The sequence below is a fragment of the Balaenoptera physalus genome (genome assembly GCF_965194825.1).
Source record: "Balaenoptera physalus genome assembly, chromosome: 9".
NCBI lineage: Eukaryota > Metazoa > Chordata > Mammalia > Artiodactyla > Balaenopteridae > Balaenoptera > Balaenoptera physalus.
In genome coordinates this window covers 48,513,105-48,539,976 of record NC_138888.1, presented here as the reverse complement: position 1 = coordinate 48,539,976, position 26,872 = coordinate 48,513,105, and the positions used below count along the sequence as shown (strand labels likewise).

Here is a 26,872-nt window from a genome sequence, read left to right as displayed (position 1 = left end):
CCTGGTCTGGGAGGATCCCACATGCCGCGGAGCAACAGGGCCCATGAGCCACAACTACTGAGCCTGCGCGTCTGCAGCCTGTGCTCCGCAACGGGAGAGGCCGCGACGGTGAGAGGCCTGCGCACCGCGATGAAGAGTGGCACCCGCTTGCCGCAGCTGGAGAAGGCCCTCACACAGAGGCGAAGACCCAACACAGCCAAAAATAAATTAAAAAAAAAAAAATAAAAAAATAACAGCATACTATGAACAACTGTATGTCATTAAGTTTGAAAATTTCAGTGAAATGAAGAATTTCAGAGAAATTCTTTGATTCATCATTTAAAAATACGTGTTCCTTTGCCAAAGAAAACAAAACCAATAAACACTAGGTTCACTAGATGGTTTCAGAGAAAAAAGAGGCAAGTTTCAAAGAGAGAAAACAGAAAAGCACTAGTATAACCTTAGTATCTAAATCAGACAAGGATGATAGAAAAACAAGGAAAATTCCAGGCCAATCTCAGATATAAATACAAACATAAAAATCCTAAAAAAAAATTAGCACACTGAACCCAGCAGTCCATAAAATATATCATGGCTAACTTGGATTTTTACCAATAATGCAAGGATGATTTAACTTTAGAAAATTGCTGACAGTGATTTCCCTATTACCAGATTAAAAGAGAAAACCCCTATGATCTTATCAATAGACACAAAAAAAGCAGTGAATAAAATCCAATAATTACTTGTGACTTAAAAAAATAGAAACTCTTAGCAAACTAGGATCAGAAGGGAACTTTCTTAACCTAATAAAAAGTATTAATGAAATCCCAATAGTAAGCATCGTACTCAATGGTGAAATGTTAGCAGCCTTCCCTTTAAAATCAGGGATAAGTTAAGGATGTGTGCTTGTCCTCCTTCTTTTTAATGTTGTACTGCAGGTCCTAGCCAGAGTAGTAAGATAAGAAAAATAAATAAATAAAAGGTAAAAGATTGCAAAGGAAAAACTAAAACTTAAAATTATTTATAGAGGTAACTGGTTACACAGAAAATCTAACAGAATTACAGATAAATTATTAGAATTGATAAAAGGCTTTAGCAAATTGCCAAGTATTAGTCCAATATAAAAAATGCTGTTCCTATGCACCAGCAACAGATGAAGTAATTTAAAAAAAAACAGAACACAGCTTATTTTTTCTTGACCTTCATCTCCTGCTCTTCAACACATACCTCACTCAGATGAAGCATAGGATGACAGAAAATAATTAAGAAAAACAAGTAACCTAATTATATTGCAAAACTCTGAGAGGCACGGAGTATGAGTTCATGGAAGGCTTAACAAGATTCGTCTCTGTTCTAGGGTTCCCACAGAAAAATTCCACTTGAAAAAAATGAGGCATTATAGATGGGGTTACCTTAAACTGTGGTGAATCACACATATTACTAGAAAAGGAACACAAGCAGGAAGTTTCAGACCTCTGCAAATCAAACTCTGCCTCAGAGGAAAAATAAGGTTGGCACCTTCGCTTCTACACAGCTTATAATAAAGTCAGCAGGAACCAACCCTCCAAATGGTGTCCCACATCGGGAAGGAGACAGGTGTCTTAAAGGGAGACACTGGTCAAGAGGTAGGTACATAGAGGGGGTTAAAGTTCTTTAATGCTTGCTTCTTCATCTACATGAAGATAATACTGAGGGTTACTTAAAAATTTTGTTGTTGAAATTTCACTACAATCAAGCACAGGATGACATTTAAATTTTAAGAACTACCTGATCCAACTGAGACCCCTAAACTCTTATTCCATATTCAGGTATATCTATCAGCATGGGGTTTGGTCTGCTCGTATTTTTAACAGTCTTAGAGAAGCATGCTACAGCACATATAATTCATTTCCACTCAGGGGTTGATTAACTATTTTTGATGAAGTGACACTAAAGATAAGATAAAACTTCATAAGGAACATTCTATATTCATTTGGATTTGTCTGGGCAATTCACTCAGTGAAAACAAGGTTATCTGAAAATACCACACTATGATGTTGTTTTTTAAAATATGTAAAAACCTAATTTACTGGAAACAACCAAAATGAGCAAAAATAGGAGACTGGTTTCCTATTTGATTGATTAAAGAAATTATGTTACATTCCTACAATGGAATAGGATATAGCACTAAAATCACATTGTAAAATAAATTTATTGACCTAGAAGAATATTCGTGGTCTATTGTCAACTTAAAAAATAAGATATAAAACATTAAAAGTACAATTTGAAATTATTTTTAATAATTTCCAAATTTGTATCAGGAAAGGACATTGAACAAAATATGAACAATGTGCATGACTGTCTCTGTGTGATGGAATAAAAGATGACTTGTTTTGTCCTTTGTAATTTATTTCCTAAGTCCTCTACACTGGGGGTGTGTATGAATGGATATTACTTTTAAAGATTCATCATAATGAAAATACCTAGAGCTCGTAAAGGTCTAAAACACTCACAAACTAAGTACAGTTTCATGGCAGCCAAAATAACCACTAAGAACAGTGTCCTACCGACAGCCGTACTAGAGAAGATTCTTTCCTACTCCTGTTCTACCACTGGAGAGGTAGTATTTGGTCTCCAGGAGATCCTGGGAAGTTTTGGTGCCATCATAAGGAGGCATTTCTTTCACTTAGCTTACTCTCACAGCATCAGCAGGGGACAGTACAGAACCCGGCCCAGCATCTGGGGCAGCAGGGCATTAATGAGAATTCTGGGCATGAACAAAATTCCATTTACTGCCTTCATAATGCCAATCTTCTGCTCAGCAACTTTCCCGGCCTGGCTTCCAAGCCTTCCACACGAGGGCCCCTGCACCTCTTCCAGCATCTCCCACTGGCCCAGCACGATCTCCACCCGTGATGGTACACATCTCCACACAACTGCCTGTGCAGTTCCCACATCTCCTCCAAGTGCCAGGCCCTCCCCAGTCTTACTCCTCCAGAGAGCCTTCCTCAGCTCCTCAGGCCACACTGGTCCCCACGTCTCTCCATTCCTTGGCTTGTCCCCAGCACTTGATCATCTGGGGGTGGGGCATTCACATTATTTCACTATTTCCTGTGCATGGCAGGGTCTCTTAAGGGATACGGCCAAATCCTGTATCTCTTCGATTTTCCCGATTCTCTCGTTGCCTTCTCCCAGCTCCTATTACAGGGCTGCAATATAGTACTGATGGGTTCTTAAATCCAGAAGACAGACTTTTAAGGGGGAGTGACTTCACTAGCACTTTTCCTGACAACAATTGATGAGCAAACTCTTTCTTCCGGTCTGTTTGCCGGCCTCCTCCCCTCTTTCCCTTCTTCCTGCTTGTGCCGTCCTGAGCAGGGAATTACGTTTTCCTTGCTCACTCTTCGCAGCCTATATCTACATGGTTTCCTTTAATCTTCAGTCCTCATTTAGCTGCACTAAGGGGTGGCAATTCACGAATGCAGGCGACCCCGTCCTCTCGCCCCCAGCAGCCAGGTATTCTGAGTCTGCTGCGCCCTCTGTGCCTGGTCCCCTTGAGGACCGTGCACCCTTCGTTCTGCTCCACCCTAGCTCTTCTCCTTGCTTTTCAGGACTTTGGTGGGTTACATTATCCATTCATTTATTCACCCACACATCCAACACCTAGTTACTGGTGTGCTGGGCACTGTCACTTAAACTCACAGTGGCAGGTCTTCTTTCCCCAACTCGATTGGAAATCCCCTGATGGCAAGGGCTGTCTGCTACAGTTATGTAAATGTCACCAGAGAATCTAGCGGTGCTTGATTCCCTACCTAGGTATGATTCCCTACCTCATAAAGTGCTTGAAAAATGTATAACTGATTGACTGAAACTAGAAAGAGAAAAGGAGCAAAGCAGAAGACTACAGTTTTCAATCTACTACCTCCCCTTTGTGGTTTGACCAGAGCGATGGTGTAAAGACAAGGAAAAACTCTAGCAGAGTGAGCATAGCTGTTGTTTTATTCTGAGCTTCTGCCCAGGCCAAATGAAATGGTGATGTATGTGAAAGCGCTCTTTAAGTTGCAGAACGTTTTACAAATATGAAGTATCGTCACCACCATGATAATGCATTATCCATACGTCGGTGTGCAAAGTTTGATTCTAAACAATAAGCAACCAAGTCACCTGGTCTTGCATGCGTCTGCAACCAGCAGCAAACTACACAGCTTGGAAAAAAGAGCTGACAGTCTGACAAAACCCAAATGGAAAATAAAAATGAGCAGGAACAGCCACACACCAAAGAGAGCAAGCCCGTACTGCTTGGAGGAAGAAATCCTCTAATTGCCTCCACACTCCTGCTTGCTTCCATATGCTTGCATTTAAGGAAGCTCAACTCCTGGGCCCCTCGCAGCTGCAGAGAATAAAGAAAATGTGTCCCAAGTGCCTGGACGGCTGTAGCAGGCAGGAACCAACAAGGACGACGGTCCACAAGCAAGGCTAACCTGCAAATCGGGCAACAGACTTAATGTTTGTTATGCAAAGCTGAGCAAACACTCTCTCCCGGTTGCAAGACCACATGAAATAATAACGGCAATCATTCTCAGGAGGAAGGCAGTAGCTGTGTGGGCAGGAACGCTGCAGTGGTCTACCCATCCCTAGTGGCCTAGGAGCCTCTCCCAGGGAAAGGAGTCGCAAGGGGCCCCGGCTGCAAGTAGGTTTCCTGTGGGGAAGTGACTGGAAGTGCAGGCACCCACCTCCTTGGGCAAGACTGCCCCTCCCAAGTGGCAGTCTCAGTTTTTAGAAATGCCAACCTTTTGATTCTAGACTCATTTTGATCATTTCTCCCCCACCTTCCCTACCTGATTAACCAATCCCACAGGCTCCAGTCTGCCCCCAGCCTTTACCCTTTCTGGGCTCCATGCTCAGGACCTTCCTGCGCCCCACAATCTGAGGTGGCACTCTAAGAGGCAAGTAGATAGTATACTTAAAAAATCCAGCATCTTGGAGAACAGGCAGTCCATTTTTAGATGACGAAGGCACAAATGGAAAGAGACAAGATGTGTTCGCACAGGCAGCGAGCGGCAGGGCTGTGAGCCCTCATCTCATACCCACAATGTATCACACAGAAGACAGCAAAGGGAAACCAGTGCTTAGTGGCACTTGCTGTGAGCCCAAGACCATGCTAGGTGACTTCACATACTTGTTATCTGAGTTCAAACCTTACAATAGTCCTATGAGCCGAGCTCAAAGAAGTTAAGCAACTTTCTCCAAGTCTCGCAGCCAATAATGGTGGAATTTGGGATTCACGTCCAGGTCTAATTACAAAGCCTGCTCTCCCTTGTAGCCTGTACTGTCTAGACACTTCAGGATGAAGGAAGCTGATGGAGTAGTTCACTCAGGAGACAGGTACCTCTTGAGGGCTTTAAATTCTGCTCAGAGTATAGTCAAAAGAGAAAGGTATAATGGTATGAACATCAGTGAGCCACATGGGCCCCAAGATTCAATTGGAATTTTGGAAATCAGTGGGGAAGGTTGCTATTGGACACTTCTTGGTTCCCTGGTGTGATCATAGTTTTGCAATGTGTGAGGACCCTGGAAGATTCTGGACAGGTAGCGTTTATATCCCTAAGCAGCTCCCTCCTCCATAGCAGGGAAAAGCAAAAGGGCGGAGCTTTCCCTGGGCCCGGAGCACTTGGCCTCGAGCACTAATGGGCAGGTTGGGTAATGCCAGTGGCAGCCCAACCTGGGCTGCTGGGACCCACAGGGCTCTCTGCAGGAGTGGGAGAGGGGCTACTGGCTGCACATCCAGCACTCCTTGTACCTTCAGCAACAAAATACCCTCGGGAATCCCTGAACGGGGTATCTCTGCCTCCAGCCATCATTCCCAACAGAGCAGGGACTGCTCGGCAGTTCCTGACCAGCTCCCCATCAAAGCAGGGACTGCATCACACGATGGCGCGGTCTGGGTGCCTGCGTTTTTGATGTATTGTAAAAAAACTGAGTATGTCCTTCTGTGCTAAGGAACAGCATCAGCATGAAGGACGTATGTATGCAAAATGTTCCTGTGGGTAAATGACGGAATCCCACCTAAGTGACTGGAACAGGAAAAGAGAATCGTCCATCATCATGTCGGCTCACAGTTGAGAGGCCGGCCCCAGAGAGTCTTCCCTTCTGCATCTGGTTTTCTGAGTTCTCTAAGACCTCACCAGTGGATATCGATTAGGTACCTCCCCAGGTAATTTCTATCACTGGCTTGCTATTTTTAAAATTAAAATTCAACCAAGGCTCAAATCTTTTTGGAACAGATATCAATAGAAAACGTATCTGAAACTAGCTTGTGTGTTTTGTGCCCTGCTTGATGAGAAAGACAGCTTGCTTCTGCTGAAATTCCACACCCCCACCCCAACCTTTTAGTGTGAAAAACTTCAAACACAAAGTTTTAATAATTTTACAATGAATATCCAAATATCACCTAGCTTCTGATATTAACATTATACAGTATTTGCTTTATCATACTGCTATCCATCTATCCATACTGGGAAACTTGGACCTACACGTTTTTTTATGGTCCTTATTCTTCTAAGGTGCAGCTTAGGGGGAAAAGCATACTTCTCAGACACCTCTGGGAGTGAAGCCTGTTTGAGCGCTTACTAGCTGAGGGACTGGGCAGGTATGTGATTTCTGAGAGCTTTGGTTTCCACAGTTATAAAATGTGGGTAACAATGCCTGGGGGTGCTGTGAGGAGTAAATGCAAAAAAGGTGGGGGAACACTTGTAAGGACATGCAACCAATTTTTAGTTCAGAGATTACGCTTTCTCTTATCTATGAAATAAAACTGAATTAGTCAGAAAATAATAATAATCCACGTACAGATGAAACAAGACTAGCAGAATATGGATAACCATTGGAGCTGGGAGATCATGAGGGTCCACTATGCAACACTGTCTACTTTCTATAAATTTGACGTTTTCCATCTAAAACAATAAAAAATGAACTGGTCACTGGATTTTGTCCAGGAAAAAAAAAGGGAATAGTATATTTGAAAAATTTAGTAAGAAACCTCTGAGGAAGTAGCAAGGTAAGAAGCGATGACACTGGGGTTCCCAGTGCAGGGTTAGGGAGGCCTGGTCCTCTCACTCACACTCTCACGGGGTGGGGGTGAGGAAGGATGCGGGCTTGGTACTTTGTACATGCTCCCAGGTGACTGGTTCACTACTGGGTGAGAACTTTTGTACTGTAAGTGCGAAACCACACCTTCCAGCATATTAATTGTGAGAATAAATACTTTGCATAATGCAAAGCTTGTGCCTCCAGCTAATTTGCAGGCAGATGACAGCATAAGGAGCCTCTGATTTAGCAGAATAAAAACTATTTGTAACCAAACAGCCTCCCTCTGTAAGTCAGGGGTGGGTTCACGAAGGACCCAATTAGACCGCATTCTCCCCGCATCGCTTATCAACTGTCTAAACTTGTAGAGCTAAGGTGTTCCGCAGTGGCTTTCAGAATCATAGACCTGGAGACATGTGGAGGGAAAAAACCCCATGGACAATGTTTAACAGAAAAGTAAAAGGAAAGGCTTCACTTTTTTCCTTTAAAAGAGTCACCCTTCTGTTCCAGTCGCCTAGTTCCTTCCCTTTCCTGTTGGGGCTCATTCTATCTTGTTCCCTGTGGCTGGCAGCTGGCGGCCAGGAGGGGGCGGTGACGGAACCTCCGCATGAGGCAGTGCGGGTCTCTGGGAGCCCTCGGTGGGCGGAAGCAGGCTCTTTGAGGGGTGGGATGGCAGGGGAGCAGCTATACCGGGCTGGCCAGGCCCGGAGACCCAGGGGAACAGCACAGCGGCTACCGCTCTGTGGCGCTCTGCATGAGGGCAGAGAAGAAGAAAGCTATTAGCAGAGGGGACCTGCACACACACACACACACACACACACACACACACACACACACACACACAGATGCACACTCCTCCCTCGGAGGATCCAGCAGGACTTTTATACCCACATATTACTAACTGAATTCTGTCCCTTCAAAATTCATATGTTGAAGCCCTAACCCCCAATATGACTGTATTTGGAGACAGAGCTTTTACAGAGGTAATGAAGGTTAAATGAGGTCATAAAGGTGGGGCCCTAGGCCAATGGAACTGGTGTCTTTATAACAGGAAGAGACACGAGGGATGTGTGTGCACAGAGAAGAAGGTGGTTGCCTGCAAGCCTTGTGAAAAAGAAGAGAGGCCTCACCAGAGGAAGAGGCCTCTCTGGGCACCTGTGATGAGAAAGACAGGGTTGGACAAAGAGGTGAATTTTCCAGCCTGAGGGACTAGGAGGAACTGTCATTTAAGATGAGCCTTGCCTAGACGCCAACTATTACATTTAGAATGGATAAACAACAAGGTCCTACTGTACAGCACCAGGAACTATATCCAGTCTCTTGGGGTAAACCATAATGGAAAAGAATATAAAAAAAGAGTGTCTATATGTGTATAACTGAGTCACTTTGCTGTACAGCAGAGATTGACACAACATTGTAAATCAACTATACTTCAATAAAAAAAAAAGAAAAAAAAAAGATGAGCCTTGCAGCAGATTGGATTTAGACCTAAGAGGTGGGAGGAGGGCACCCCAAGAGGAAGAGAGTGAGTGCCTGAGGCCCACTGAGGGCACGGAGATGGTTTGGTTTTGCTATAGGATGAAGTGTAAGAGCTGGATGCAGTAGAAAGGTGGGTCAGACAGATCGTAAAAGGCCTTGAATGCTGGGTTAAAATGTTTAGGCCTTTCTCATAGGGTAAGGGGAGCCTTGAAAAGTTTTTAAACAGGAGAATGACAAGATTGATATACATGTTAACAAGGGCAAAGTAAACAGACCTGACACGGAGCATGTATTAGTGCCAGGCATTGTGTTAGCATCATGTTTCTTATCTCCTTTAATCCTCAACCGCCATTCTGGAAATGAGAACATGAGGCTCACAGAGGTGTAGTGACTTGCTCAAGACTCCACAGCTGGTCAGCCGTGGAGCTCAGATTTAGTCACACACCAGGGCGAGAGCCCTGTGCATCCTGCCATTTTAAACCCCAGGCCCAGCTCCCACAGCAGCATCTACTTTCTTTCTAACCAGAATTGGTTAATGGAACAGGGCCTGGAATGCACAATTGCTTTTAGGCTTGGGAAGCAGGCAGACTAACAATCTAGAAATACTGCCTTCCAAACAAAGCAGTATGTGAGCTGGATCTTGTCCTTCCACGTTACACCACAGGCAAAGGGTCAAGTCACAAATCTCCCTGTTACGCTCTGCAGCATCAAAGTAATCAAAGGTGGTAACTGTCATATAAGCTGCAAAAATGTGCAGGGAGAACAGTTGCCCTGGGTGAGTAGACAACCCAGCACTGGCTGTATTTTTTTCAGTGCAGTGTCAACAGCTACTCTCAAATACACTCTGTCCCCCAAATCCTGAAAGAGTATTCAATATCCAGGAAAACACAATGCTGTTTTCTGTGTCTACATCAATGACAGACTAAGTAAGGAATGCCATGATCATTTGATATTTTGGCCCAGTTGCTCTTCCAAAACCTCAGATATATTTAAGAATGAGAGAGAGAGTAAAAATTGGGTTAGAAAGAGGCGTTAATGCTCCCAAAATGTAAAAAACAAATCATACCATGACATGTACCAGCAGGAACTACTGCTCCTCTCAAACGTGCTCTCCTTTAAGGGCAAAATTTTTTAGTAGTTTGGAAGTAATACTTAGAGAGGTAACTTGGGTGCTATTTTGAAAATTATATACTGGTATCATTAACTTCCCTAGGATTCCACTGTGTCTTAACAGTTTGTCAAGGTAAAGGCAAAACTACTGGAAGCATCAATTCAACTCAGCACACTTACTATGCTGCATACCTACTGCGTGTCAGACATTGTGACTTGGGCTGGGACTAGATAGATCAGGGTAAACAAACTGAATCACATCAAAGGCTGTTGAAATCACCTTAAAAAAATGATGTCATAAAGACCTTGTTTTACTTTAGAACCAAATTTTGAGAGCCATTCCTTTGCAAAACAGGCAGAATATTCTTCACTTCTTTGCTCATGCTTCAGCACTCATGTTCTGCGACCTCTCTGTGAAATCTTTCCACACTGCCTACCCGTTTCCACCTTTAAGAAGGCAGTGGCGTAGGACTGGGAATGTGTGCGTGCATGTGTGTGTGCGCACATGTGTGTATATGTTTGTTGGGGGTCTCCTTGTCTCTTTTTGCTCTGTAGATACACTCATTATACTTTACACTGCTGCATCGCAATTGTTGGATATTGTTCTCATCCATAAAATAAGACCCTTAGGGGCACGTATTGTGTCTCAATGTACCTCTGTTTTCTCAGGGCAGGAACAATGTCTAGCATGGCTCTTTAAATGTTTACTGAGTGAGTGAATCACTGTTTCAACTGTGAGCTTTATCTTCAGACCCCAGAGCATTTGATAGTCAAAATATTCTCCATGGTGGGTGTCAAAAATTTCAATGTATGCATATATTTCAGGATAATAAATTTATTGAGGCATAATTTTCATATAGTAAATTTCTCCCTATGTTTTCACAGATGGATGCAATTGAGTAAGCGGAGGTGGTTCTTACAGACGTGCCTGGGTCCAGTCCTCAGGGCCTCTGACAATGTGGCCTGGCCACCAGGATTTTTAACAGTTCCTCAGGTGATTCTGATAAAAACCCCAGGTCAAGAATCCCTTCAGTAGGGACTTCCTTGGTGGTCCAGTGGTTAAGACTTCACCTTCCAATGCAGGGGGTGCGGGTTTGATCCTGGTCTGGGAGTAAAGATTTCCACATGCCTCGCAGCCAAAAAACCAAAACATAAAACAGAAGCAATATTGCAACAAATTCAATAAAGACTTTAAAAATGGTCCACATCAAAGAAAAAAAAAAATCTTAAAAAAACCCCAAAGAATCCCTGCAGTAGATGATGGTCTGCCACTGCATTCTAGATTTCCTCATATTCAGGCCCAACCATCACTCTCAGTCAACTATTAATATTGAGGATGAAACCACAACATTTCTACTCAGCACCATACTTGGAAGCAAAACCTAGGTACTCAGTCACTTGGATACAGTCAACTATAATTTCTGGTTATTTAGCAGAAATACAGCTACTAAGTGATATTCTGAAATGAACATGAGATATCCACTCAAAGAAATAAAAATGCCTTCAAATCAGAGTGAATAAGAGGACCGTGGTTTGGGGGTCTAAGTGAGCATTACTATAGGAAAGTAGTCGGACGAGAGAAGAAAACAGCCCTTACAACATACTGTTCTGATTCCAAATGAAACCTTACACCTAAAGTGTTTTAAATGACAGATTTCAGGGGGGTCTGTGAATAGAGATCGATACCAAGTCAAAATCTAAAGACGACAGCACTGCAGGGAATTAGGGGAAATGCGTTTATCTGGTTTTACGGTGTCATCCTTCAATTACCGGACAAGGCCACAGGATAACAAAAAAGGTATTATCTTCTCTATATTTAACTGAGAATTTTGGAGGATGTGGAGGTCTGGCCTCTAATTAAGAATAGGGGACAATCTTTTTCCTATTCAGATTTCAATTCTTACAAATCAGGGTTTCTATTTGGGTGAAGTCCATCATAACAAACTCCAGGAGCCTGTCACCATTCTTCTGTCATTTTTGTTTCTGGGATTGTATTACAGTATGATACTTCATGTAATGGCCAGGGACTTCACATTTAGTGGAAATGGAACCTGATCTTTACTAATGTTTTATCATGAATAATACTCTCAGTGTCATTGTAAATAATGCTCAAAATGGGACTGATATATTGGGGAAGCATTTGATTAGTTAAAAAAGAAAAGAGTAAACTATTATGAATCAAAATAGAGGTAGACTTGGAATAAAAACAGATAAAAAATGTATAATCCCTGCTTGTTCTGCTGAGGTCCTAGGGAGACTACTTGGTAGCATGTATTTTAAGACTCCATTGATTAGAATGGGTCTTTAAGAAAGGATGCATTTTAAAAATCACCCTGGCTTTGCAAAATGCCACTGAGTTATTCCTAAGAGAAAGGAAATCATGGAAACTGCTGTGGAGAAATTTGGAAGAATGCTTCCCACTATCATTTACGAGGCAGAGTATGTTGGTCTCACCAGCTGCCAGGACTGGTAGAAAACTGCTGAGCTTGTGGTTATGGCCAAACCAAGCATCTCCCTGTAATTAGAGTTAGCTGGGGAAAAAGTGACACAAAGAGGACAGAAATGTGTGGCCTCAGTCTGTGGGAAGAATAAGAAAGCTGATTAAGTTTTTCTCAAGAGATTTCAATTAAAGAATCTAGCTGGGTATGGCCTTGGGCCACCAGACTGCCATGCTGCTCAACACTGGGAGCAACTGGCCATACTGGATACTTGAAATATGGCTAAACTGAGATGTGCTGTTAAGTGTAAAGTACACACTGAGATTTCAAAGACTTGGTACAAAAAAATTCCAATAATTTTTAATACTGATTTCATGGCGATATGATAATATTTTAGATATATATTAGGTTAAAGTACACTATCAAAATTAATTCCATCTGTTTCTTTTTACTTTCTTTTAACATGGCTACTAGAAAATTATAATTATACATGTTCCTTGTCTTCTATCTCTATGTTTGAACAACACTGATTTGGACCTTCATTTCTTCACCTGTTAAACATTACTGGTGGTGGGAACCTGGGTCACAGAGGGCTTTGGATGGAAATAATCATTGTGGACAATGAGATGATACACAGGGTGAAGCATTACGCTTACTACTTGTTGACTGAAAATTTTAGTTTTAGTAAACGTGAGGTGCGATCACAAGAGACCCAGGCTAATTAGGTCTGACCTGGGTATGACTCAATCTCTCTGTGCCTCAGGTCGTTAATCTGTAAAATGGGAGGGCAGGACTAAATTCCTGCAAGATGAAGTAAGACCACAGAAGGTCTTTACCTGCAATCATTCCCCATCACTCCCAATTTAAGAATAATTCTGCTAAAAACAATTCGAATTAACCTAGGAGGTCTTCACCCTCAGCCAGCACTACAACAACTGAGGCCCAGCCTGAGAAGTGCTGCTATTTATCTGTCAGTTCTGCTTCGGTTCTTCTCACGGGAACAAGTTTACAGGTTCTTCTGTGACTCGTTAACACAGTTAAATATACACAGAGAACACAGAGTGCAAGGTGGGTGAAACAGAAAAACTTCATCGCCCTGCAAGGACTCAGAGAACAATTTGAAAAAGAAAAAGTCTAAGGATGATATTCAGAGCAAAATGTATTTGCTTTCCTTCAAAGCTACAGACAAAACATCTACTATTGTGCTAGTTAAGAAATCCCATTTTTGTTAAGCATGTCTGTGTTTATGCGTGAGGAGCTGCTGGCTTGCTATGCATGTGCACGTGGAGAGCTGGCGCCTGGAGATTGAATGGCCTGATGCTCCCTCCCCTGCCCTGGCCCGGGGAAGCCAGCTGGGGGCCCTGGCTCCTGAGGGGCACCTGTCCCTCCCCCAACTCCCACCTCACACTTGTTCCAGCTCTTTGAAATAGTCTGTTTGAAAGTGAAAGTGCAGTTCAGTAATAAACTGTGTTGACTCAGTGGAAAAAAAAAATCCCATAAAGTGAAGGTTTTATAATAATGTATCAATTAAAGAATACTTCCATGAAGCCCAACTTTCCCTCTTCAAAAATCAGACACCCCCCCCAAATCAAAACAGTATCACGTCTCAAGAATATTAATATCTGTTTAAAAGAGAGTGTTAAAAACAAATAAGCAAACAGACAGACAAACAATGAATTCCATTTCTAAGCAAAGCCATGACTGACTCAAGGCAGCCTCAGTCAGCAGCAGTGCTGGTGCTGAAAATTGGCAACTTGGCTGAAAAGTATCAGAATATATTAATTAGCTGCCAACATTAAAAAGTTGGAACGGTTAACACACAGATCGAGATCTCTGGTGGTGCTGGGCCCACATCTGTCAGAGACCCAGTAGCACCTGCCCGTTGTAGGTGTGGATGGCTTGTGTTTCTCCAGCTGCACAGCCCTGCCCTCACTGACTTTCCCTGTTTATGGACCTACCAGTCAGGCAGGCATTCATGTAAGGCAAGAACTGTGGGGTGAGAGATACAGCCAGGGTTGGAGGTTGGAGGGAACACGAATGAGTGGAAAACCCTGGCTCTAAGCCTGACAGATCTGCTTGATGTTGGCTCCACCGTGGGAGCTGGGTGACCCTGAGCAAGTCACTTCGCTTGCTAGTCTGAGCTGTTGTGAGAGAAGAAAGTGAAAGGAGTTCTATAGGTAAGGAGTCTGTGTGGTCCTGGTATGTATTAAATGCTCTGCTAAAGTTACTCCTCCTTATTCTGAAGGTGAGAAATAAAAATGTTTAGCATAATCTATTATCACAGCAAAAGATAGCTGACTACCAAGGAAGTGGCTTAAAAATCATCACTGAAAAATATGAAGCCCTAGATCATTCGCTATAAAGAACTGAGGAAGTGAAAGCAAAGGGTGAAAAATATCAGACACTATCCCAGTGTAATAACTGCTGCAGGTGAGGATTATTCATCAATACTCAAAGCACTGGATTGAAGGTGGGTGGGGGACAGGATGTTGACAAAGGACCCAGGTACCAGCCCATAGATGCCTTACTGACTCAAAGTATATCTGGACACTGGTGAGGTCTGGTTACCACCTGATCTGTGAGATCAAACTTAGCACTGTGGATGGTGGGACAAGTTGACATCATCTGCCTCCTGATGTGATGTAATATCAAGCATGCAATACTACCTATGAAGTATTCTTGACGAAAGAGGCTTAACCCGCATCTAATAACAAGCCTATAGATCTAACAATTTTTAGGAAGTAAGGAGCAAGTTAAAAAACACTGTGAAGAAACAGACAAGCCCAGAAGGCAAGACATTTTATACCACAGCCAGCCAGGGACAACTGGGAAAGTTTGAATATCGACTGGATATTAGATAATATTATAGAATTATTGTTAAATTTCTTACTAGCTAATAGTATTGTAGTTATATATAAGAAAGTCCTTAGATTTAGAGTATACATGGTGAACTATTTAAAGTGTCAAGGTGTTTGCAACTTCCAAATGGTGTAGCAAAAATTTCTATAATGTATACTATATATAATATATATTGTATATTACACATATGTTACATATTATATATATTACATATATGTAATTGGAAGAGGGAATAAAGAAGGCAAATGTGGCAAATTTAGAACAACTGGTATTTGTTTTATCATTCTCTCAAACCAGTAGGTTTGAAAATTTTCAAAATAAAAAATTGAGATAGAAACTGGAAGAGGAAAAAGGGGGAAAAAAAAAACCAGAAAAGAAAAAAAAAAAAAGAAAAGATCAGATACTGTCGCTTCCTCCCCTTTTCATAATCCCTTCAACCTTTATATTCAGGTCAGCTTCACTGTGTGCCTTTTCATTCAACATGGTTTTATTTTTACCACTTTAATAAATTTCATGTGTGCTCATTCAAACTGATGTAGCCACTGTTTGGCTTCTTTGTTGGCTGACATCAAAACCAAACTTTAAACAAAGCTCCAACAGGCTGTAGAAGCATACCAGGTAGATATGAAGCCTAAGATATCTTATCAAAAACTCCTGAGATTGATACCTAATTGCCCCTCTGGATGGTTTGTAAGCCAGTAAGATTGGATCAAAGGCTTTGGGTGGAGCATCCTCTTTGATCTCTTCCAAAGATAGCACTCTCTGTCTCCACCTGCACTGGGCGTTGATAGAGGAACGGCAGGAACAGGGTGCTGGTAGGCTGGGCCACTGAGGTCTCAGAGAGGCTGCTTCCCCTGGAGTGTGCCGCACCTGAGCTCTGGTGTGTACAGCAGCAATGGCATAATCTGAGGAAGAGCCATTCTGAGTTCAATTTTACTTCAGTGAGCACTCCCAAAGAAGTGGGGATTAATTCTGTGATGCCTTTAATGTGGAGAGGGACATAAAGATCCTGGATTCAGAGGGAGTGGGTATGAGCTCAGCTCTGTTGCCTAGCAGCCATGCAACCTCAGAGCAGTGCTTCTGAGTAAGAGTGCAATGAATGCTGTGCCAGGGACAATTCTTCACCGGACAGGGCTGTCCCAGACACGGCAGGACATTTACCATCCCTGCCCCACCCCCTGTCTCCAACATGTCAGCAGTGACTTACTCTTGGAGGGCAGGACAACAAACATGCCCACACTCCCAAACGCCCCCTGCCTGAGACACAGGCTAAAGTCTCTGAGCCTCAGATTACATCTGGGCATAACACCTGCTCCACCACCTAAGAGGTGGTTTGGGAGGGGCAAGTGTGCAGCAGCTTCTTACGAACCTAAGCTGGTTATACAAGTGGTATCATAACATGCGTTCACGTGGGCAACCTGTCAGTTAGGGGCAGGGCTGGGGGGTGGGTGGGTCCCACCACCTGGATCGCAGGTGGGATGTATTACACAGGGTCAGCTCTCCAGTCGTGCACTAGAATACACGACAGCTACTTATTCTGAAAACGTTTCCCTTCCACAAGCGGGAAATTCTGGTTTACGTGTTGCTGCAGGTAAAAACCACACAACAGTGTGCGTTTTAGAGTGAATTCTAAGTACGTGGGCTATTGGAGCAGACAAGCAGGTGGGCAGCCTCAAAGCAGCTTCAAAAGAACCTGGTTTAGGATGGCACCAAAACTAGCCTGGAAAGAGAAGAACACTTCTCTTCGTGAGCAAGAGATAAACGATTGTGCGAATTACTTCAAAGATCAAAAGTACAAGGCTATAGAATGTGGTGCTTCTGTTCTTACGCACGCCAGAGCAGGGCCAGCATGCACAGAGCTGACTTTCAACGTGTCGCACTGCTCTGTTCTTTATAGCTTTCAGTGGCTCTCACGGAAGGGAATCTGAGAGGCTGGGCAGGGCTGCTGCGTGCAACCTGTATGCCCTGACAAAGGGGAGAATGGAGCCTCGGTTCACACAGGTTAGTGTGTGGGAGCCACCTGGAGAGCTAGGCAGGAAGCCCCTGCTCCCCACTCCCCCAGGGATCCACCTGATGCACCAGAGGCAGAGCAGGGCAAAGGCACAAACCTTGAAGAACAAAAGCGAAAGCAGATACCCACTCCAGGTCATTAGGCAAAGAGCGCTGAAACAAGCTCATGAGAATTACCCATGGGTTGGAGAGGGGGTGCTGGAAACGAGCAGCTATAAATGTGTAGTTTTGCTACAGATCTTAACATTAAAATATTTTGCCCCAACATGGTGTTTTTATAGTTTCCCTTGACTCTGCTTACTATTACCTTTGGCACATTCCTCCAAATTCTATTCATCTTAAAAACAGCAGACTGATAATGTAAAGTCCCTAAATCTCTGGGCTCGGCCATCTAAATGAGATCTTTTATCCTTCTCTTCTCCAGCTTTCCAGAACGCATTTTCATAGCATTCTTGCAAGAGGAAAGATTATCAGAAAAAGAAAAATGAAGGGGAGTAAAGTCAAAGGAAAATACCAAATACCAAAGCTTTTGGTAAGAAAATATTTATGTCCACAAGCACACAACCACACCCTTTCTGGGAAGATATTACTGGCCTTGAAGCTGGGTTAGTGGATCCCAAAATATACCTCACAAAAAGCACAGTTACCCTCCCGAAATAGGCCCTATAATTACAATCTTTTCAAGTGGATTGTCCTATATCACAACTTGACATATGTTGCTTTAATCTCCCTGCTTCAGCAAATGTGGCCATATTGGGCTACACAAGCTCTCAACAACTCCCGGTTAAACCAGATTGTAGTGTCACTAGAAAATTGATGGAAATAAACAGTCCTGTGTACCAAAATACCCAATCTCAATCATCTGTAATGAGATCCCTCTCCTCCGTAAGCACATTTTCATCACACCAGAATCACACCCTTGATTCAAAAGGATGGACTAGCCCAGACTGAAATACCATTTCATCTCAGAGGTCATCTGAAGACAAACACATCTGAAGAAGCTGGGGCTGAAATTTAAAATACGAGACAATGTCTTTTGTGTGAATGCTGGGATCAAGTTGTGTGAGTCTTGCTTCTAGCTTTAGTTGACAGTCCTCAGTATAAGTCTGCAGACACCCATCTGTCTGAATTCATTTAGATCAGATCTTGCTTGGAATCAGTGGTAATGTAGGGGCCCTTTCAGCTCTGTGATTCTCTGAACAAATTTATGTTTTCTAGTTATATATTTACATTTAATTAAATGTCAAAATATTAAAAATTTTAAACCTTCAAAATACTGAGTACTTTAGACATTGATTTTTTTTTTATTATTATTATTTCCATATCGGTTTCACAGACTCAGCACTATTGACATCTTGGGCTGGATCATTTCTGTGTGTGTGTGGAGACGGGCGTCCTGTGCATTTTAGGGTCTTTAGTAGTATCTCTAGCTTCCACCCACTAGATGCCAGTAGCACACACCCTCCCCTCCCTCCAGTGTGGCAACCAAAAATTTCTTCAGACATTGCCAAATGTCCTCTGCGAGGACAAAAACAACCCAGGTTGAGAACTACTGCTCTCTCTCTATTTATCTATCTATATATCTCTCCCTGGCATGGCCAGGAAAAAAAAAATCTAGATTTTTCAAGGCACCTACAAGTTTAATTTTCAGAATTTCTAACTTCCTATGACTCACAGTGAAGAATCAGGATCTGTAATATAGTACTACCCCGAAAGATTTATAAACAGCACCACTGCTGTTTCAAACTAGGGGTGGCAGGGCCTGGCCTCATTTCAGTTAAGACATTTATGAGGACGGATTTGCTGCCACCTGATCTCTTGGACTGCTAACCTCCCTACTTTTAGGAGCTCCATTCTTAGAAGACTACTGGTAAGAAATCCATCACGATCCAGTTACCAGGCCCTCAGTATGGAAGGGGATAAGGATTGGTGTCTATTAACACCATCTACAGAAGCGAGGACCCACTGTACTCCTCCCGGGCCACACCTCCTCGGGGGCTGCGTTTCTAGCACTGGGCCATTCGTGTAGGGAGTGGTAAAGCCCATGCTTCCTCAAGAAGAGGCGCCGGGTGGGGAGGGAAAGGAAAATAACATCAGGAGACAAAGAGTCAAAAGAACGGAGATGGTAAGTTCAGCCCAGAGAAGAAGAATGAGGAAGGAGAGCATCTTCAAACATCTGGTGGGCTGGTGTGTGGGAAAGTGAGTGCACTTGTCTCTATCTGCTTACAGAGTGACTCAGGGAAGTCAGCAATTCAATAAATACTTATCACAGGCCTTCTAGGTGGCAGTCTCTGTCCAGACACTGAAATGACAGGAAGTAAGAAGACCAAGTCCGTGTTCCCTTGACCACATATTGTAGCTCAACAGAAGGACCAGATCGCTTTTCTTTCCTCCCTCCTACTCTCTCCTTCCCTCTTTAACAATTTGACCTAATGTCCAGGTATCTAATTGCTCATTTTTTTCCCATTTAAAAAATTAAGGTGTAATTAACTACAGCAAAATTCTCCTTTTCTATTGTATAGTCCTGTGAGTTTTCACAAAACCTACAGTTGTATAAACACCACTACAATCAAGATCTACAACAATTTTCTCACCCTCTTAAATTTCCCTGTGCCCTGAATTGCTTTTTAATTGGAGAAAGCTCCTCTGTGCAGTAGCAAACCCCACCTTTGAGAGAATGTGAATTCCCCTCTGTCAAGAATTCTGGAGAAAAGGGTTTTTTTTTGGTTGGTGGGAGCTTGGGCTAGACAACCCCTGAGGCCATGTCCATCTCTTTGATCCCCTGAAACTGGAGGGTTGTCACCTCCAGACACCCGATCTTAACCATCAGCCGATATGGTTGATTCTCTCCAACCACAGGTAAAGGCTCCACCCCAAAGCCAAATTCTTTTGGTCAAAGTTCAAAAATTTCCTTCCAATAATTGGATCTCTGTGAAGGCTGCATAATAAGCATAGACAAAAAGTCCAAAGAAAGGTTTGGAAATGAAAGCCTCAACATGGTAACTGAAGCCTAAACCAAGGGTACCATCTCCTCCCAACCCTTCTTCTTCTTCTCGTTATTTTGTTTCAAAATAACTTTAACTCCAAAACGAACAAAGCTCAAACAACGTGATTGCACCTGGCTGCAAAGATGGCAGGAAGGGAAGTTAAATTAGCTAAGCTGGTTTAAGAATGGGTTGAGGGCTTCCCTGGTGGTGCATTGGTTGAGAATCTGCCTGCTAATGCAGGGGACACGGGTTCGAGCCCTGGTCTGGAAAGATCCCACATGCCGCGAAGCAACTAGGCCCGTGAGCCACAACTACTGAGCCTGCGCATCTGAAGCCTGTGCTCTGCAACAAGAGAGGCCATGATAGTGAGAGGCCCGCGCACTGCGATGAAGAGTGGCCCCCGCTTGCCGCAACTAGAGAAAGCCCTCGCACAGAAACAAAGACCCAACACAGCCAAAAATAAATAATAAATAAATTAAAAAAAAAAAAAAAAAGAATGGGTTGAGAGGGTTAGAGAAGATGGCAAAGGTCTTGGGGACATTGCTATGCAGTGGATGCTGCAGGAGGGACTGTGGCGACCAGCTGTGACGCCCCCTGTGATAGCAAATGGGGTGTGACCAGCCCCTTCCCAGCGGCCCTCCTGCTGGAAGATACTCACACCTTTTGCTGGCCTGACCTCAATGGCAAATGTCCAGTTTCCAAACAAGGGTGTTCTGTTGTCAAGAATAACTGCTTTTCACAGACATAGAGAACAGACTTTTGGTTGCCGAGGGGGAGGGATGGATTGGGAGACTGGGTGAGCAGATGCAAACTAGTATATATAGACTGGATCAACAACAAGGTCCTACTGTAGAGCACAGGGAACTATATTCAATATCCTGTGATAAACCGTAATGGAAAAGAATATGAAAAAGAATGTGTATATATATATGAATCACTTTGTTGTACAGCAGAAATAAACACAACTATACTTCAATAAAATATTGAATGTATTTTATATTTAAAATATAAATCAACTATACTTCAATAAAATAAATTTTAAAAAAAGAATAACTGCTTTATTGAGCACTCATGGTGCCCCAGCATTACCTAGTTTGTTTTATTCTGACAACAACACTCTGAGGTAGGTAACATTATAAGCCTCATTTTACAGACAAGGAGGTTGAGGCTCAGAGAGGTTATATAACAACCGGTAAGTGTAGAACCTGAGTTTTAACCCAAGTCTCCTGTCCTTTTGACTACTGCTAGCAAGGTCTTCTGGGTGTTTGCTGAATTTAATGTTTCTGGTCTCAGGCCGCTGTTATGCTGGTTGGTGGGCTTGGTCCCAGGCATGCTGGATTCTTAACTCCCTTGCATGTCCCATTCCCCAAGCAGCTAACTGCCTGTTTCTCTCTCATTTCAACATATAGACCAGAAGGATCTCTCTGCTTTGGAAACTTAAAAACATTTTTTTATTCTTTTGGTTTGCAAGTTTATTACTCTCACATTCCATGAGTGGCTAAGAACATAAGCTAAATGGTCCAGGGTATTCTTTATCCTGTATCTGGAAGGTTTCCTAAAATCTAGACTTATTATTATATCTTAGAAAACCCCATATTGCTTAATAACATCAGCAATGACAAGAAAAAGATGTCATACTGTCAGAAAACACCAATTGAACGTCACATTTAATTATAAAATCCATTTTTGTCAAGTGTAGTACAGGTTTAAAAGATGCACAGAACAAGGCCATGGTTTCCCTTTATGAGCACCATTTACTTCACAAGGTATCAGAAATAAATGCAGCGACACTTACCAAAATTTCCCCCAACGATCACAAACTTTATATATACCACATGTCTTCTAATACAGCTGCTGGACTGGTCCTGAAAAATACCACAACAAAAGGAAAACTGCATCATTAGGCAGAAGTAATTTAATATATATTGTGTTTCCCTTCTGGAAACCACAACATCTTCCTTGTTTTGGGAACCCATCAATGTACCACACTCTTACTGCCAGATTCCTCTTTGTTTTTCACAGGAAAGATGAAACCAATTTACAAATTGACTCAGCACTCACTAATAACAAACAAATAACAATCTGGACAATGAAATAAACCAGAAACTGTGCTTATAAATACTTTATTTGAATTTTTAGCCTTTTAAAATAATTGAAGATAAGAGAACAATGCAAAGATATCTAAAGCTGAACCCATAACCTTTTTTTCCCCCCAAAACCAATTCCTCTTTCCTCTTTCTTTCAGCAATACACTCCATTCTCCCCTGCTGGCTGCGAGGCCCTCACTTCTGTTTTCTAGATTTCATTTTATAATCTGAAAGATAGGAATTACTGTACTAACCTCACAGGGTTGTTATGAGCATTAAGTAATATAAATTTAGTGACATATAAATGACATTGAAAGGCTTAAAACAGCATCTGGCACAGCAATCACTCGGGGAAGATGAGGAGCTATTATCCTTCTCTGGGTCATGCAGGCCTGAAGCCTAAGCCGGCCTTGCTCACCTGCACTGCAAATCCTGGCCTGAGCCTGACCTTCGAGTCCCATGGCAACTCTGGAACTCACCGCCTCTCTCCATTCTCATCTTTACACTCTTGTTTGGTCAGCTTCACTCCTTGCAGAAACCCATCTCCTGGCCTCCAGTTCCTTCTCTTCTAATCCTGCTCCTTCTTAAACACAACTTAAAGCCTCAGTGGAAACACCTCTACTGCTTCCCACCACCTACAAGTTTACCTGTGAAATTATCAATATATCAGCCTGGGCCTCCCACTCGCCTTAGCTCTGTCCTCACACCTTCCCATCAGATGCTGCAGAATCCAGCCACCAGTCCTGCCTCAGCCTGTGGGCATCCCAGACCCTTCTCTGAGTGTCTTCTGTCCCATAAGTGCCAGTAGGTGGCCTCACCATTTGCTAAGCCTGGAGCTCTTTACCTTTTTGTTCCATAACAATCTAGAGACATGTTTCTCAGAATAATGTTTTTAAATTCTTGAAGTTAACACATGAAATGCATAGGACTCAAAAGAAGTATACTGATATTCAGTTATCAAAATATATAACAAAATTATGATGTGCTTCTCTTAATATTTAAATAAGTTCCAGGAAAAGTCTAATTACTACTGTAGTTTTGAAGTAATGTTGGGCATAAATGATACTTCAGGGTATCTGTAACTATAATGTAATATGAAAATACCTAGAATTACTATTGGTGACAAATAGCTACTACTACTGTCATAACAGGACGAAATGTTAGATTTCAATTAAGGGTTAGTGAAAATAGATAATAGATAGATAATAGATAATTTTCCTCCATCCAAGTTCACACCCCCTCCCCCAGAATTCCATCTGTGGACTCCAGGTCACGAGCCCCACTTTAAGGCCTAGTGTAACTCTCATCATCTTCTTGAGCCCTTTCTACCTGGACTTTCCCAATTTGGTATTATCTTACCCCTCTTTGCTTTTCTCTTTTTAAAAATTATATTTTATTTGATATAGATACTTTAAATGTACTTATTATATCCTACTTTTTAAGTTATAAGTCTTCTACGTTGTAAGGGAAGGCCCTATTTTTTCCCCATTTTTTATTCCTCTCATGGCGGTGAAGAATGCCCTGCCTCATAGCTCACAGCAGGAAGACATTCAGCCAGCATTGTTTGAACCAATCAGTGAATAATAGTGCAGTCTTGCTTGTAGAACACAGGCTCAGCTAATATTAATATTATTTCACCTCTGTCTGGCAGCCTATGAGGTTCTAAATATGCAGATGGGACACCTAAACATTGTTTATTTAGATTATAAAATTCTGAAGTTAGGCAACAAAACGTTCCCCTCTTTTATTTCTCCTTAGAGAGTGAATGCTTGGTCAGCGTGGCTGACCGACAGATCTCCCTGGAACAGACCGACTGTTCAATCATTCCGCCCATACACGGGGCATCTGTGTGACATGAGCACAATTCCTGCCTTAGTGGAACTTCGAGCCTAGCAGCTTTCCCCAGCTAGTCCAGAGGAGCTGAGAATCTCTCAAAGTGTCAGGGCCTTTGCAAAGACAAGGAATAGACAGTGATTCCCCTAAGTACGGGTGCTTTGGTGACCAACATAGGTGAGGCCAGTTAGTAAGAGATGCTCTGCCTTCCCACAGGTCTCACAGATGTGAAGCTGTGGTTCCAGGGCAGGCGAGTCAAGTCGATGGAGCAGTGAAATTCCAGCTCCCCTCCTGAATGATGTCTTTGCGTATGAGGTCGGAGATGGCGACCCCTCCAAGGGGACCATCCCAGAGGGGTTTACTCAACGCCTGGTGGCATATTCCACTCCAGGCCCCACTGAGTCTGTGACGGAGCAGCCTCTGGACGGACACTGGTCCTTTGGTCTTATCAGCCTTTTTTCCAAAATTGCTGCAGCTCAGAACTCCTGTGTGCCTTTTGCCAAGAAAAGAACACACGAAAAATAACAGAATGGTTCTTCCTTTTCAATGAAGAGAGCATAATGATTTTCTCCACTGAAAACCATGCATTAGGGCACTGTGACCATTTGCTCTGGCAGAAATTCAACACCGGTAAGCAGCATTTTTCATGCCTGACATCATGTCAAGTGACTCGTAGGACAAGTCGGGGTGTACCCTCCCTCCCCAGTAACTAAGACGGATGAGATAGCTACTCAGAGGACAATGGATGGACTTGGCACACTCTTTTTATACTTTGGGACATTTAAATCTATTTCATTTGAATTTGTTCCTTTTGAGTCACACTAGATATATGGTATTAAATTAAAATGGCTGAATGATAATGAAGAGGGCAGCATGACTGTTTAATCTTTTATTTCAGAAATTGCAATGTTCACATCCTCATGAGTACATAGTAAGATGTTTATAGGTGCTCCCACACAACAACACTTAGCATGGCACTTACTTTTTGCTTCTAATGCATATCATAGACGTTGTGTGGCTCCTGTTTAAAGGTAACATTCTCATTATGCACTGGATACGAGGATCTCTAATACAGTTTTCATCTGCATGGGGCCATTCCCTCTTCCTTCTTCCTAACAGATGCTCCATGTTCCTTCAGCCACAGTGCCTGAGAAAAGGTGACAGCACTCCCAGGTGGGGGGGTGGGGGCCTGAGGGGTCTAAGGCTTTGCAGGGTGCCCAGCAGCAACATCAGCATCACGTGGGAGCTTCTGAGAAACGTCAGCTCTGAGGCCTCACCCCAAACCTACTGAATCAGAAGCTGTTTTACAAGATCCCAGGTGATCTGTGAGCATGCTGAAGTTTGAGACACACTGATCAAGGGAAACCTGTTCCTCGTGCAAGTGACTGGTTCAAGAATAGGCATGTGACCTTCTTCAGGCCAACATGATGTGCAGAACGTTTTGCTGGGAGCTTCTCCTCATTCTTCTGGGAGAAATTCCCTCCTTCTGAATGTTGTGTAGGATGTGATGCCTAGGACTTCTGTAGCTATCTTGCTCCAAATGAAGCATAAAGCTGGCCCACAGAGGAGGGCAAAGACAGAAAAAACACAGGGAAGGAGAGTAGGGGTGTTTGCATTCAGTCAACCCTGAAGTCTGCAGAGCTACTAGACTTCCAATAAGTTTCTTATTGTACAGGCCTCCTTAAGTTGGGTTGTCAATTGTCTGCAGCTGGAAAGCATCCTGACTAATCAGTCCCTAATAAAGCATTATAAAAGGAACAGAATGCCGAGGCACCAGTCAGCCACACAGTGAAGGGTCCAGACAAGTCAGTGTATCAAGAGACCAGAGCAACAGTTCAGAGGCCTATTTTGTTCAGGTACTGACCCAGTAGTATTTCCGGTTCTGACAACCGTTATTTGCTTTGCACATTTCCAAAAGCTTTCTAAATCAGTCAGTCTAAATGATCAACCAGAGGAAGTGCTGAACATTTTCCAAATTCTTTTAACCAGAGTGGTCAACAGTTGCTTCCGCAGAAGTCACACGGATGTCATTTCCTGCAAAAACAATGGGAGACTAATTGCTCGGCCCCAGACTCTAATAGGGAAAACAACCTGTGATATGTAATTACTGAAGGGTAAATAAGGAAAAGCTTGAGGCTCTCAGAATCTGCTTCTGGATCCACTGCAATAACTTCGGGAGAAGGAGGGGTGGGGGGAGAGAGACAGAGAGGGAGAGAGAGGGAGCGGGAGCGAGCTGGTTTGGGAAAAGATTTGAGGGACTAGCACCTTAGGCAGCCACCCATACCACTTTTACGTATCACTGGTACTTATTAAAGACCTTTCTGAGTAAACCAAATAGACCTGCTATTACATAAAACCATATATGGCTCTGATGTAATTTTGCTTCATATACAGGAGTGATGTAGTCAATAGTCAAGGAGAACTGGGTGTCTAAATGGACATTCTCTCTTCAGTGTCATAGCTTCTCAACCACAATGGGATATTTTGGGGGGATGGGTTTGTTGCGTTGGCTTGATACAGAATGTATCTTCTATTATGCAGTAAACATTAGTTGGTTTTCCACAGAATGTTCCTGACGCTCCATCCCCTCAGGTCTCTCTTTCCCTCCAAACCTTTTTGCTTTCTCTTCCCTGGTACCTCATATACTTCCACAGCTCCAACTATCACCCTTGTCATGAGTTTCAAACTACATCTCTTGATCTATCACCCTTGTTTCCAGTCCCACTGTGGCTCTCTAGACAGAAAGTACCCCGAGGACAGGGACTTTGTTTTGGTTGCTGCTATATTCCCAATGCTCAGTGGCTGGCACTATTACGTTTGTTGAATGAATAAGTAAAAGGCCTCACTCAGACTCTTAAGACACCTCACAGGAATTCTTGCCATCACCTCTTAAGTGGCCTCTTTGCCTCTGGTCTCTCCCTTTCCTACTCTGTCCACACACAGGAAAACTCTACATGATAGTACTGATCATGTTGGTCCTAAAATGTCTCAGCTGGGAACAACTTACCAGCCCAGCCCTGCACTT

At 43.0% G+C, this 26,872-nt stretch overlaps 1 protein-coding gene and 1 long non-coding RNA gene across 3 annotated transcripts in view; both read right to left on the bottom strand.

Moving 5' to 3' along the window:
* Positions 1-192, bottom strand: part of LOC309667183 — a 238,789-nt gene extending 238,597 nt beyond the window's left edge. For both annotated transcript variants that reach the window (XR_014267593.1, XR_014267594.1), the window contains exon 1: positions 144-192. This is a non-coding gene — a long non-coding RNA (uncharacterized lncRNA). The remainder of the gene's footprint in view (positions 1-143) is intronic.
* The window catches only part of FYN (FYN proto-oncogene, Src family tyrosine kinase), a 205,159-nt gene that overhangs the window by 94,616 nt on the left and 83,671 nt on the right, over positions 1-26,872 (bottom strand). The window contains exon 3 of the mRNA XM_082475311.1: positions 21,723-21,792. The gene's annotated coding sequence lies outside the window, so the exon portion shown is untranslated. The remainder of the gene's footprint in view (positions 1-21,722; positions 21,793-26,872) is intronic.